This window comes from Panthera tigris, chromosome B1 (assembly GCF_018350195.1).
Source record: "Panthera tigris isolate Pti1 chromosome B1, P.tigris_Pti1_mat1.1, whole genome shotgun sequence".
In the NCBI taxonomy this organism is placed as follows: domain Eukaryota; kingdom Metazoa; phylum Chordata; class Mammalia; order Carnivora; family Felidae; genus Panthera; species Panthera tigris.
The window spans coordinates 3,469,110-3,483,233 of record NC_056663.1 but is presented as its reverse complement, the minus strand read 5'-3'; the positions used below and the strand labels follow the sequence as shown (position 1 = coordinate 3,483,233).

Genomic DNA, 14,124 nt, shown 5'->3' with positions numbered 1-14,124 from the left:
GTAATAATGAAGCCCATGGATTGGTCCCAGAAAGTGGAGTGGGGGCTTTCTGTAAGTCTCTTATATTCAGTGATGTGCTCGTAAATGTTTACCAATCAGTTATGTGAGGGGCAGAGCATGATTTATAACATTTTCCAATCTGCCTGGTCAGACATTTCCACGTTGGCCAGTTTCTAGCTGTCAACCTGATGTCACTGGGTAGCCAAATGAAGTACAAGTCCCTATTGTGGTATTTCCACCAGACAAATACTAGCCTCAAGGGTTCATATAAAGGCCAAATACAGTATAGTAATTAGGAATTTATGAGATCTACATCTGTTTTAATGTAATGGCTTAATTTTAAGTTGATATCATTTAACCAGTCAAGGGCTATGTTTAACAATCCATCATCTTGCAAACTTTCTCAACATTTAACGTTTGCCTCTCATACTCTAGTGTAAACATACCACTGATTTTTTTCATACTCTTTCTGAGATGTGGTAAGCAGAACATAAGGGCATATCCTAAATGTTGACACAGGCTGCAACATGTAAAATGGGTAAGATAATTATTGATCAGTCATTTGGGGCAAGAACTGTCAGAAAGACCTTAAGATTCTCAGCTGATTTCTTGAGTTATGGTTTGGAGTCCTTCAGTTTGATGTTTAGATTCTTTAAACTGCATGAACTTTATGAAAACCTTATGGATGCATCAGACTCTTTTCTGTTAACTTCTACAAAGTTAAAATTGCACGATCTCTGTCCTTAGAGATATTTCATTCTAGATAAGAAGACTTCAGTGTGTATTTATTTTTGAGAGACAGAGAGTGAGAGGGAGGGGCAGAGAGAGAGGGAGACAGAGGATCCGAAGCAGGCTCTGTGCTGACAGCGCAGATCCTGTCACGGAGCTTGAACTCACGAACCCTGAAGTCATGACCTGAGCCGAAGTTGGATGCTTAACCCACTGAGTCACCCAGGCACCCCTCTAAGATAAGATTAAAAAAAAAGAAAGAAAAGAAAAGAAAAAGAAATAAAAATGTAGACATTTGCAAGATCTCTAAAACTATATCATACTATGGAATGATACATACTATGAATGGAATGGTATGTATGGAAAACTACATACTATGGAATGACATACTTTGAGAGGAATGAGAGGTGTTTACTTTTCTTCATTTCCTTCATGTTTTGTTTAACCTTTTGTAATTTTGCTTTTGAATTATTTTAGTTTCATTAACATCGTCCACATAATGAAAATAAAACTGTGCAGTCATAAACACTCTGGTGTGATTCACACCATGAGAAAAAAGAAATAAATCGCTTATACGCATTGAAAACTTTGTTGAGGATACATAAAATAAAAATGTACAATTTTAAAAACGCCACACAAAGAAAAGAAAAAACAAGTCGAGATGCTTTATAAATGATCGTGGCAGGAATAGAGCATCCCTGTGCCAGTTGGCTGTGTGTCACGGCTGCCCATCTACAAGGGTTGGCCATGTCTTCCAAGATGTAGGAGGTTGTGCGTAAAATACAATCCGGAAGCGTTAGACGCATTTGTGTATGTGGGAAGTTTTGAGAAAAGATTTGAAAAAAATGGGCTTCCCTCCAGTTGATCTTACTTTGTCCGAACCCTGTTGAAAATCCAGTCCTTTGTGTGAGGTGACTCCTCAGGTCCCGGCTCCTGAAGTGGGTGCGGAAGAAGGTTAAGTGTGGTGATGATGATGGTGGTGATGATGATGTTGCTTACTGCCATCGTCACATTCATCTGAATTCACTGAGCAGCAAGTTGTCCCTGGCAGTTGAGAGCGTGCTAGAAAATGAGGGGAGACTCAGTGAAATTGCGCACAGAGCAGGGAGGGAGCGGGGCGTCTGGCAGGGCTGTCGCTGCCTGGGGCACTGGGCCTGGCCTGATCGAAACACGTTTCTTGTAAATGAAGCACCTGATACGATTTTGATTTGGGAAACTATGTGAGTGCATCAATTTTGGCTTCAAAATGAAAACAAAAAATGAATCTCACTGTGCTTTGGAGGAAAATGCTAGCTATAAACAAAGGATCATAAAACTAGAATTTTAAAGGAATTCAAACTACTCAATCTGATGAAATCAAAATCCTAAGAGGGCTTTGAAAGCTGATTCCTACCACCAGTTACGAAGCCTAAAATCTCCATAAAATTCAGAACCAAATAGTACCTGAGATTTTTGCAAAGAGCTTTCGTGCCTACAACACCTTGGCATCCCAGAAAGGTTGCCATGTAGGCAGGGCAGACGGTATTGTTACTTCCTTTTCACCCAGAGTCACACCGGCCTGGGGATTTCAAGCAGGTTTATTCCCCCGGACGTTGATGTATTTTGCCAGCAAATATTCACTGGGTGCCTTCTGTATTTTTGTTGTTCTGAAATGTGTGGATGAACCTCCGATATTACACAGCTTATTTCTGGTGGGTGGAGTGCCAATAAACACATGTACAAAAGCCAAGTAATAATCATCAGGTAGGATAATCCTTACCTGTTCCTCCTTCGGGAGGGCAGATTGGAACATGATGATTGGAGATCCCATGATTTGTGATTAACGTCTCTGCATAATCAGGACTTGCAAAAGCCAAGTAATAATAAATACAGGGATCAGAAGATAGAAAATGACGGTGGAATATTTTGCACGTTATGTTGGTCAAGGAAGGCACCTCCAGTAAACCAGCTTTTGCTGAGGCTGGCAGACAGAGAAGGCTTGAGCCCAGAAAAGACGAGCTTTCCAGGCACATGTTGACACCTGGTTGGTGTCTTCCAAAGACAACCAGAAGGTCAGTGGGGACCAAGCATCATGAGGAGGGAGATAATGACTGGAGGAAACAGAGGGGGGGTTTAGGTGGTAGGGTGGCAGGTGACACAGGGCCACTGGCCGTGGATTTTATTCTACGTGATGTAGTAAGTCACTGAGGTATATTTATTGGGGCAACCAGCCTCATCTTGCTTAGGTTTTAAAAACATCACAGACAGTGCTTCTGGGACAGTAGATTCTTCCAGAACAGTGGAAGCAGAGAGACCAGATAGGAGGCTGCTTTAGAGTCGCAGATGAGAGACGAGGGTGGGCACGCAGGTGAGGCTGATGGAGGTAAATCAGGCAGCTTCCACGTCATGGGGCAAGTCCTTGATTTCAAGGGTCTGTCCTTTGTGGTACAACGACAACCAAGCAGGAGTACCTTCTGTTTTCATGTCTTTGGGTAGCTGTTTAACATACCAGCATATGTATGTCCCCACATGTCAGGAGAGGAGGAGGAAGGTCATACTCGATGATCACCCAGATGCCTTCTGTTGATGGTCTGATGCCAGTGTCCTTTCCTCTGAATTGGCCAGAGTGGCAGCTGGAAGTTTTGTGATGGATTAAGTGAGCTTCTGATTATGTGCCGGGTCCTTGCTTTCTTCTTTTGTCCAATTCCTAGTGCAGGAACTCGCTGAGGACAGGTGCTTAGTGAATATCTGTTGGGTGAATAAGTGATACAAAAAATTGGTGAGTCAGTGAATAAGTGATGTTTCTACCATGTCATGATTTTTGCGTCACTGAATTTCGTCATTCAAATGATCTTCCCCTCTGCCTCCTGAAAACTCAAATTTCCTCTGTTCAAGACTCAGTACCCTGGGACTGACATTGCCAATATTTAGTTGGGGAAAACCATTGGTTGAATGAATGAGCGGATGGAAGTACGAGTAAGTCTTTTACCAAAGTGCATCTGGCAACCCTCTGCCCTGGCCAGCCCAAGAAGAGAAAGCTGTGGTCAGCCAGGCCCTCCCAACTGAGAAGGGCTCTGAAAATTGGGGCCAGGAGGAAGGTCACTGGCCATCCAGTGAGACAAAGTGAGGGAGAAGAAGACACAGAAGACAAGGTTTTACATCAAGTTGTGTAATATGTGGTCTTAAATCTTAGGGTGTTTTCTTTTTAATTTTTAATTTATATCAAAGTATATTTTCCTTTTCTCTCACCATTCTGACTTTGAGGAATAATTGCCATTTTTTCTGTAGAAAATGGCTTCCACAAACATATATCCAGCAGGGTAAGTCCTTGGTCTTTGAAGACAGATTATGGTCAACTCCGGAAGATGAATTAAGTTTAATGAAACATTTTCAGTGAGAGTCCGTGCTGGTCTGTTTAATTATTGTTCCCTGTCCCCACCTGCTTATATCATGCCTCTTAAAGAGCTGTGGTGGAGAGGACGTACGATTCATTTCATCATTATGATTAAGGTTTGTAGCCATCGGAGCAGTAAGGCTATGACGCCTGCAGGTCTGTGATGTGCCCAGGGGTTTCTCTTCCCAGGACCACAAAGGCTGTTTGCTCCGTAGGGGGTGCTCTTCAGAAGCCCTCCTTTCCTTTATTACGAACAACTGCTGATCCCCTGAGGCTCAGTTCACATATCACCTTGTCCCAAAAGCCCTGTCTTACCCCCATCTGAGTTAAGGGTCTGGGTTTTCAGAACAAGCCACCCCTGTCTCCCGTCCACTCCTCTCATCCTCCCTGACCTCATCCCCAGCACCTTCCCTCTCCCACTGGGCTCCAGCCATACTAGCCACCCTGGGACACCCTACTACCCCTCACTCTCCTCTCATCCATGCTTTATTTTTCTTGCACCACAGATCACTTGACAGATCATGGAATATATTAATATGCATCAGTGGAAGACCTAATCTGTCTCTGTTTCTAATCTGCTTCTTGATCTGTCTCCTCACCAGAACGTGAGTGCACGGAACAGCCCCTTCTTGCGTACCGCGCAACAGACCGGTGTTTCCCAATGTCTGCTCTGCAGGATTGCCTAGCTCGTGCCAGTCGCTCAATAATTATTTCAAGAATGAAGATACGAATTGATCTGCACACCTTCGGGAAAGCGTGTCTGTTGGCTATAGGTTAAGTTCTTATGATTGGACCCTTAACATTCGTTTCCCTGTTTTTTACCCCTAGGAAAGCACTTAGAATGTAGCAGGCATTCAAGAACTGCTTGTTGAATGAATACACATACTGGGCACTCTGGCCATACATACGTTAATAGCAACAACTAATCATGATTTAGTACCTTTATCAAATTACATTATGAGTCATTTATTGAAATACCGAAGTGGGCCCCAGCATTAACTTCCACGTAGCCAGGTATTTGTATCTGTACATATGCTTCACGTCAGTTCTTCTGAGCTTGAGAGAGACGGGGGACGGGGTGATGGTAAAAGAAGTGTAAGGAATAGGAGGGGGGCTCTTTCCAGTGTGGATCCAACAGAGACTAAAACAAATCGTCAGAACCTAGCAGTGAACTCAGGGATTGAATGAGAGGCTGAGTCTGTGTCTCTGCAAAGCATTCCTAGGGCTGCTCTGAGGACCAGTCTGGGCTTCCATCTGCTTCCCTCCACGAGTACTTTACTATATTTGGGTGCTCATTTCACTTCATTTCGGGTAACATCTCCATTCTGCGTGCCTGGAGACACGTCACTGTGTGTTCATCCCATTTAAGTGCAGTTTTTCAATATTTTACCCAGGAGTTACTTAGAACCCCACTGAACCAACTACTTGATTAAGATTAGGTTGATAACAGAGAATCAAAATCCTGATTATTTTCCTGACAAGTTATACGTTATTTGGTGAAAAAAATACCTCCGTTCAAGATGTACAAAAGCTAATATTGTAGGAGTAGTTTTCACTGTGTCGCTTAATATTCAAGACGTAAAATTCCTGATGGATGAAATAGAAAATCCATGTTACAAGGGTTGTTAACCCCTGAAGTTGTATACATTCCTTGGGTATCATTTAAAAATCATTCAGGTGGGTGGCTGTGTGTGTGTGTGTGTGTGTGTAGTAAATACCTCAAATATCTTTAAAATTATGGGTTGAACTCTTTGACGCACAGGTAGACAAATACAACCCTAATGAAATGTATTATTTTCGTGGAATTTCAGTCATTGAAATTCAGTCTGTAGAGTCTTTGGTGTGTTTTGTCAATAATGGACTTAACTGTTTTAATCCTGACCCTCTTGATAAGCTCTGTGGAGAGTTCTAACAGCATTTGACTGCATTCCCTATTTTAAATGTTAATCTGGACATCTTAATTAGGGATCTGCCTTCAACACCATGATGAGATAAAAGTCAGCCATTTATGGCTTCTGGGGATAAGGGAAAGGAGAGAAAATGCTCCTGGCTTTTATGCTGTCACTGAAATGGTGTGGTGACACATAAAATGATGCAAGGCAGGTGGAAATCCAGACGTCTCATCCTACTTGCCTTGTCCTTGTGGGGAAAAAATAGATGCTGTTGACATTCCATCAGTATGAAATTCCCATGGGGTATTTCATAGATCCTGTGCGTGTTAACACTTACCAGTTTCCATTTTGTCCAAAATAACACGGTTTGGGAATGGAGTCGATTCAGGTGACTAGGGTAGAACTGGAGCAGAACACCCTCCGTGGCCTAACAACAAACATTGCGATTTTGAGATAAAAACTTGAGGTCGCCTCACTTGTCTGATGGTTGGAGATTTACACTCAGCTTCAGGGAAGTTGGAACAAGGCTTCTGTCTCATGGACTCTCAAATATGTGTCTCAGTGTCATCCTTTTCCTGGGTCTTCTCCACGTGCCCTGTCACTCGTCCCACAGAACTTCCACTTAAATGTCTCATTGTCAAGTCAAACCTGTCGTGTCCCAGGCTGAATGCATGACCCTCAGCTTTGACAAAGCTCTTCTCTTCTCCAGATCTCCTGGTCTGCCAGTAGTGTCACTCTGTCTCGCTGTCGTGGAGAAAGCCCTCGTTAATCTTCTTTCACCAAGCCATTCCTTCCTCTGTGTTCATGACAAAAGTGTACCAGCCTCTCTTCCTGGCCTCTCGTCTTCCTTCTCTTCTAAGGATGCGGCTCATCTTAGCTCTTGTCACCCACATGTCTGGGGGTGTTACCCTTCTCGTGGCTGTTTCCTGTTTTCCACACCTCTTTCTTTATCGCTGCCGCCAACAAAGAAAGTGGATCCTTGACCTTCATATATTCAAGTCAGAGAGAGGTGGAGAGAAAGAGAGACACAGAGAGAGCATTTAAACAGTACCGACAGTTTTAAAATGTAGGCGGCACAGGCTGTTTGACTGCATAGGCAAATGCCTGAGCAAACAGGAGAAGATACGATTCTCCCACTCTCTTGGTTGATCGTAGTCGATCAGGCTGTACTTCCTAAACTCGCTGTTACTTCCAGGCTGATCACGACCGTGTACTGCCCTTTGCTGCATGAACTGCCTTCAGCACCACACTCTCGCTGTGTGTGTGAAACATCACCGCATTCAACGTAAATGTCTCGTTTAGCACGTCGTCCCGTGTTTAAACCCAGCCACAAAACAGCTCTTTCTCGGATTTTCAACAACGTGGGATAAAAACTCTTCTGCTCGTCTCTGTGGAGGGCTTCGTGGCTCCTCCCTCCCGCAGCCCCTGGCCACACATTCCCCTCGTGCCGTTCTTCGTCTCCGTGGGGCTGCCGTCTTCTCGCCTCTGTATCTGCAGACCTTCCGCATCTCTCGGCCCCCTGCCCCGTCCGCAGGGTTGCTTACTGCGCGAAGCCCGCTTCCTCCTCTGCCAGCCCCCCCAGCCGTCGTGGTGGCCGCAAGCACACGCACGCCCCCCTGCTGGCTCCGCGGCCTCCCGTCACTCCCCTCTGCTCCACGCAGCTGCTCTTACGAGGGCCACCTCGTGGAGCTTGTGTGAGTCAGAAGGAGCCTTGCGTACAAAACACGTCGCCCTGGACTCTAAGCAAGTGACTTTAAGCCCTGGCCCTATCAGCACGAGCTAAGGAAAAGCCACCGGACCCGCGCCTCAGTTGGCGGGTGCGTTTCTGACCCACGTGTTTGCCGGGATGATCTGACAACCTCGGCGAGACTGTTCCTCATCTGTGTATCACTCGCTCTGTGCCAGGCACTGTGACGATCAGCGATAGGTTTAATCCTCTCAGTAATCCCGGGAGGGGAGTGTTAGAGCCATTCCCATGGCGCACACGGGTCACAGGGAAACACGGAGGTAGAGGAAATCCCGGGGATAGGTGAGCCGCCGAGGAAGACTCGGTCTCACGATCAAATCAAGCGACGCACACGACAGTATTTTACAACCTGTGAAATGTCAGGCACGTACCCCGTTAGTACGCCTCGTGTGGGGGGTACCCGGCCGAGCACACGGTCAGCACTGGACACACTTGATGGCTGGGGACACGTTGTTCACCGTGAGCGACGCGTGAGCTGCTGTTCGTGCAGGTTTCCAGGGGTTGTTCTTCCAGATCACAGTCAGGGCCCGCGCTGCTTGGAAATGTCGTCTTCGTATTTTAGATTCATGTGCATTATTTCTCTCAAGAAGTTACAATTTTATGGTCCGTTTGGGAATGTTATTTTATGCCCTATGCTTTTACTCCCCAGTTATATCGCATATTGGGAATTCATTATATTTACTGATATTTCTTCATAGGGGTGTTAAGGGAATTAACATAACAGAGTTTGAAATTGATTTGAGCTTCTCTGAAGAGCCCAGACGGTTAATAAAAACATTATTTCCTTATCTGCTTTACAACATCGCCACTACCTTTCCCTTACAGTGGGAGATCCCAAAGGGATCAATTCCTGGTTTGTTCTTTTTTGCAGAGAAGAACAAATAGGGTTACCCAGCGGTGGTTGGTAAAGGGAATAGTTTCATGACTTAGGCTTCCTGGAAGGCTTCTCTTTGTGTGTCTCACAGATTTGAAAACTAATTGGAGTTTTTGATAATTGTAGAATGATTTCAAACACTGAGGCAAGCTACCTTTGTCCCAAGTGAAAAATATCATCGGGGCGGAGGGTACTTAGCTCAGCACGGAGCCCTGAGTTAGTTTTCTTTTGTGTAACAATAGTTGTTACATCATTTGTCAACAAATGTGATCATCTTTCTAATTTAGTACTGTTTACCATCAGTTTTTCCAAAAGGTTTTGGGACTAAATATGCCCTGTTTTACTTCCCAGAGCATCTCTTCTATGCCGCGGGAAACAGTTTTGCTTTCGAGTACTGATTTCTTGGACCCGTGGCAAGTTACACGTCATTTTAGGGATTTATGTGCTATTTATATAAATTGTTCTGAAATACTTACATTAGTATTTAGAAAATTAGACTAATTTCAAGTACAGTTGACCTTTGAACAACACAGATTTGAACTGCCTGGGTCCACTTATACCCAGACTTTTTCCAATAAGTCCAGCACAGTACTGTGAATGTATTTTCTCTTCTTTATGATTTCCTTAATAACATATTTTCCTTTGGCTTACTTTTATACAGAATATAATACACACAACATACACAGTATGTGGCAATTGACTCTTCGCGTTCTCGGTGAGGGTTCTGGTCAACAGCAGGCTACTCATAGTTGGGTTTTGGGGAAGCCAGAGGGATACATGGATTTTCAACCACATGGGGGTCGGCGACCCTAAGCCCTGCATTGTTCAAGCGTCGGCTGTAGATGTAACCAGTCCATGTTAAATTCAGCGACAGTGTTCTGAAGAGCTAACATTATTTTTAGCGAATATGCTGTTAACATTAGGTCTTCCTAGTATATGAGAGTTACTGGGCACGCATGCATGCACACACTCTCATCGCCTGTATCTAGAATGGAATTACCCATTCAAATTGTAAAACAAGGGGCACCCAAAATAATCCCCCTACGTTTGGTAGGGAATTCTCAGAGTTACAGGCAAAAATTCAAATACAGTTTTGAAAAGCTTTAAAAGTTTTAAAAAAGCCATAATGAAAGCATGCTCATTAAAACGTCACTAAAATTCACTTTTAAGATACGAATGATATAAAAATAAAGAGGGGGCGCCTGGGTGGCTCAGTCGGTTGAGCGCCCGACTTCAGCTCAGGTCATGATCTCACGGTTCGTGGGTTCAAGCCCCGTGTCGGGCACTGTGCTGACAGCTGGGAGCCTGGAGCCTGCTTCAGATTCTGTGTCTCCCTCTCTCTTTGTGCCCCTTCTCTGCTCATACTCTGTCTCTCTCTTTCTTGCTGTCTCAAAAATAAATAAAACATATAGATAGATAGATAGATAAACAGATAGAGTTGGGGTGCCTGAGTGGCTCTTTCTGTTGAGCATCTAACTCTTGATTTTGGCTCAGGCATGATCCCAGGGCCACCCTCTCTCTCTCTCTGCGATGAGAGAGGAGCCTGCTTGGGATTCTCCTTCCCTCTCTCTCTCTGCCCCCCCACCTCAAAAAATATAAATAAATAAAAATTATGTAAAATAAAGCATTTAAAAATAAATAAAGAGAGCATTTCCTACTGAGGAAATGTATGCTGTGTGTGCGTAAAGCAGAGCAGTTAATGCAAGAAGTCCGTACGCAGGACCATCTGTTTATACACTTAAATGCAGTCATTGGTAAGAAAAACTGAAGTTATTCCACTGCAGGATTTCACATATTTACCATTTATATTTTATGAAAGGAATGCCGTATTTGAACTCAAGTTTACATCCTAAGTTTATGTTTTGCTATTCTGTTATGAGAGAGTTAAGCCACTGAAGATTTTGAGTCCTTCTTGTTTTTTAATAAGAGTAGTATTGTTTGGAACAGTAATAATTACTATTAAATGCCTCTGTGCTGGCTCTGTGTAAGTTAGGCACTTGGTATTTCATGGGGAGAAACTCACTGCTTCTGCTCCTAATCCAGAAATTTTCTGTATGAGTTATGTGCTGTATTTCTGTATTTGAGATATTTACCACCAATTGGCGATTGAATATTGTTCTGCCCCTTACTAAAAGAAAGAAAGAAAGAAAGAAAGAAAGAAAGAAAGAAAGAAAGAAAGAAAGAGAAAAAAAAAACAACACATAACATTCCCAAAGAAAATCTGGAACAAGTATAAAGGGGATTTTGTGTATATCTTGTGTGTGTGTGTTTTTTAAATGTCTTTCTAAATTCAAGTTACCTAATTTTCTACATTTTAGCATCCTTGGATGACCCATTCCAATTGACTTGTGTTAAATAGTGTCATTCTTGTCAAGGGGATTTGTTACAAGCCCTGAGAAACACCAGATAAAAGTTTTCTTTGAAAAGAAGGTAATTTTCTTTGCTGCCTTTTCCATATGTTTGGCTTCCTCTTGCATGGTGACATAAGGAGGGCCTCTCCTCTGTCCTGGCAGCCCCCAGACCACCTGTAGTCTCCAGATGTGGGAAGCTGTGGTGTCCCCTAACCCAGAGGCTCCCTGTCGTCCCCGGGCTACTTAGCATTTTGTCACATCCCTCCGAGCCCTACCCCTGTGACCCACAATCCTCCTATTTGCTTGTCTAGACCTCCCCCTAAATTTTTACCACATGCCCAGCACTGGGCCTGACACAGAGTGGGGCATCATTTTTTATTAGTAAATGAATAAGTGGCTGCATTTGGGGGCTAGGTCATGACCTCCTGGGAGTGTTGACCAGAATATGCCCCTCGGAAATTCCTTCCTTTGTCTGGACAGTTCCCCAAATCCATGACTTGCAGCCAATTTCTTTGGGCTTTAAAGACATTTCTTTCTTTATGAGTGCTCAATGAATATTTTAAATGAATGGATGAATTTTACCAAGCCTTCATGGAACCCGCCCTTTAGAAAAGAATGTGTTATTTTATATCCAGCATGCTTTTAAGTGGTCCAGACTCATAAAGTTAAAAAAAATAATTAAATTATTCTACCAATTAAGGTAAATTAGTCAAAAAAATTTTAAGATGTCATAAATAGATTTAGTGTACTGTCTAATGGGGGACTCTTGCATTCACCATTTCATTTTTCATCCTACTTGGATGTTCTTGTATATTAATTTGAACTTTTCTAAAGTTTTTTAATGTTTATTTATTTTTGAGAGAGAGAGAGAGAGAGAGAGTGTGAGCATGAGCTGGGGAGGGGCAGAGATAGGGAGATACAGAATCTCAAGCAGCTCCAGGCTCTGAGCCATCAGCACAGAGCCCGATGCGGGACTTGAACCCAAGAACTGCAATACCATGACCTGAGCCAAAGTCAAACACTTAACCAACTGAGTCACCCAGGTGCCCCTAATAATTTGAACTTTTACAGAAACTTTTCAGAGAAACTATGCCACAGCCATTTGCAAGTGGCCCCAGATTTTCATGGGTTTTATGGTCTATCCACAGGAAAAAGGTTAACAGTATTTGTGGATATGGATATTTATCCCATCCAGCCAAGGTATTATTATTATTATTATTATTATTATCATTATTATTACTACTACTACTACACAACTTGTTTCTTAAAAAGAAATAAAAGTTAGGATTGTTTCTAAGACTCTTCATGTTCCAAAACACAGTGTTTTGCCTGCAGCTAGAAATGTGTGTAGCTCACAGGGGAGCGTGGAGGTGGAGAGAAGACATCTGGGCCTCTGAGCACATCGTTTCCAAATACCAGCATAGTGGGTTCAGAGCATGATCTCGCAGTTCGTGGGTTCAAACCTATATCGAGTTATATTACCTGGAGAGAACCAAGAGAATGAGGAGGGGACAGGGTGAGGAAGGAACTCTGGACGTTTTCAGGAAAGCAGACAGGGGAAGTGGAGCCCACAGAAAGAAGGAGGAGACAGATGGAGAAGGGCCAGGAAGGAGAGAGAGAAGACAAGGGAGGGTGGTAAGTGGGCCAGGGGCCAGGGGCCAGGGGCCAGGGATCGATTACCTTAGCAGACAAGAGGAGATCAGATTTGGCAACAGTGAGAAAACAGCAGATTGAAACGTTGAGCCCAAATCACAAGCTTCTTGGCAGCCATGGTGGTTCTTCTTAGGCTCCTCACTGGAAGAAAGTGCATCTTGGTGCCCAAACTTCCTTCCGCTTGCCAGTGTCCCCCACCGTCCACACCTTGTGTATAAAAAGTTCTCACAAGTGAAGTATTTAAACCGTTACCTAAACAGTGTCCAAATAGGTTTTTTTGTTTGTTCTAATTCTTGTTCTTTGTTCAGATGTTTAAGTCGTGTGTAGAGCTTTCCTGGCTCTGAATGAGGGTGCCACTTATCACCAGTGTTAACACAGCCATTGCAAGAAAGTGTAAGAGCAGGGGCACCTCGGGGCCCAGTCGGTTGAGCGTCTGACTCTTGGTTTTGGCTCAGGTCATGATCTCACGGTTCATGAGATCAAGCCCCATGTTGGGCTCTGTGTTGACAGCATGGAGCCTGCTTGGGATTCTCTCTCTCCCTCTTCTCTGCACCCTCTGCTGCTTACACGTGCTCTCTCTCTTAAATAAATAAACTTAAAAAAAAAGAGTGTAAGAGCAAAAGTCAGTGGGCTAAAGTGGGGCCTGGGGGTGCTGGTGTTACCACCTGCCAGCAGCCGGGCCTGCCTGGACACAGGGTTACACACGGGCCACCTGGGATCAAATTACTGTAGGACAGGGTGTGCCCTCAGCCCAGAGCCCATGTCTGCATGGCCGTGCGGGAAGGGTGAGGTTACAGGAGGAAATCTCACTTCACAAATGTGTACCCGCAGAAATGGAGCTGCTGGTGATCATTTGACCTACTTAACATTGTTTTCCTGTCTTATATTGGTTAATTATGCACGGTTCCATTGAAATCACATGCCCAAAGCAATAGCTTCCTGCAGGAACAACACTTACCTTTCCTAGCAGCCAAATGCTCAGGACAGAAGTGTCTGTTTTCATAAAAGCACATCATGAGAAAGTTTTTATAAGAGGCTGGGGCAAAAACTTTCCCCTCCGTACACAGATGTTGGGTGTTTTTACTCTATCCTGTCTCACACACTTGTGCTTCTTTTACTTAACTACTTCTTTCTCCTTTAATAGGATGATTTCTTCATTTACCATATATAGAATCATAGGACATAGATTTCAAAGAATCAAACCATTTTTACATAAGAATGAAACAGGACGACAAACATCAGGAGGCTGTATGTGGATGTACACGTAAGAGGAAGAAAAGGAGGAAGCATACATACACCTCTTAGCATGCTATGTAAAAGTCAGCATACCCACCTTACTGGCAATTCAAGAAAGGTCACTCTGGCTCCAGAATTTGCTCCTTTTCTTTTCCGAATGGTTTCCATTGATTGTGGGAGGCTAGACAGAGGAGGAATCATCATTAACCCAGCAGGTAGGGCTGCCCCTCTTTGACCCCAGCCATCCTGGATCCCCTACCAGGGCACCT

At 43.8% G+C, this 14,124-nt stretch overlaps 1 protein-coding gene and 1 non-coding gene across 2 annotated transcripts in view; both read left to right on the top strand.

Moving 5' to 3' along the window:
* Nucleotides 1-14,124, top strand: part of CSMD1 (CUB and Sushi multiple domains 1) — a 669,247-nt gene that overhangs the window by 30,520 nt on the left and 624,603 nt on the right. The gene's annotated exons all lie outside the window — the stretch shown is intronic.
* Nucleotides 2,466-2,597, top strand: LOC122238269. Its single transcript, XR_006217214.1, has one exon. It is a non-coding gene; the product is annotated as a U8 small nucleolar RNA (small nucleolar RNA).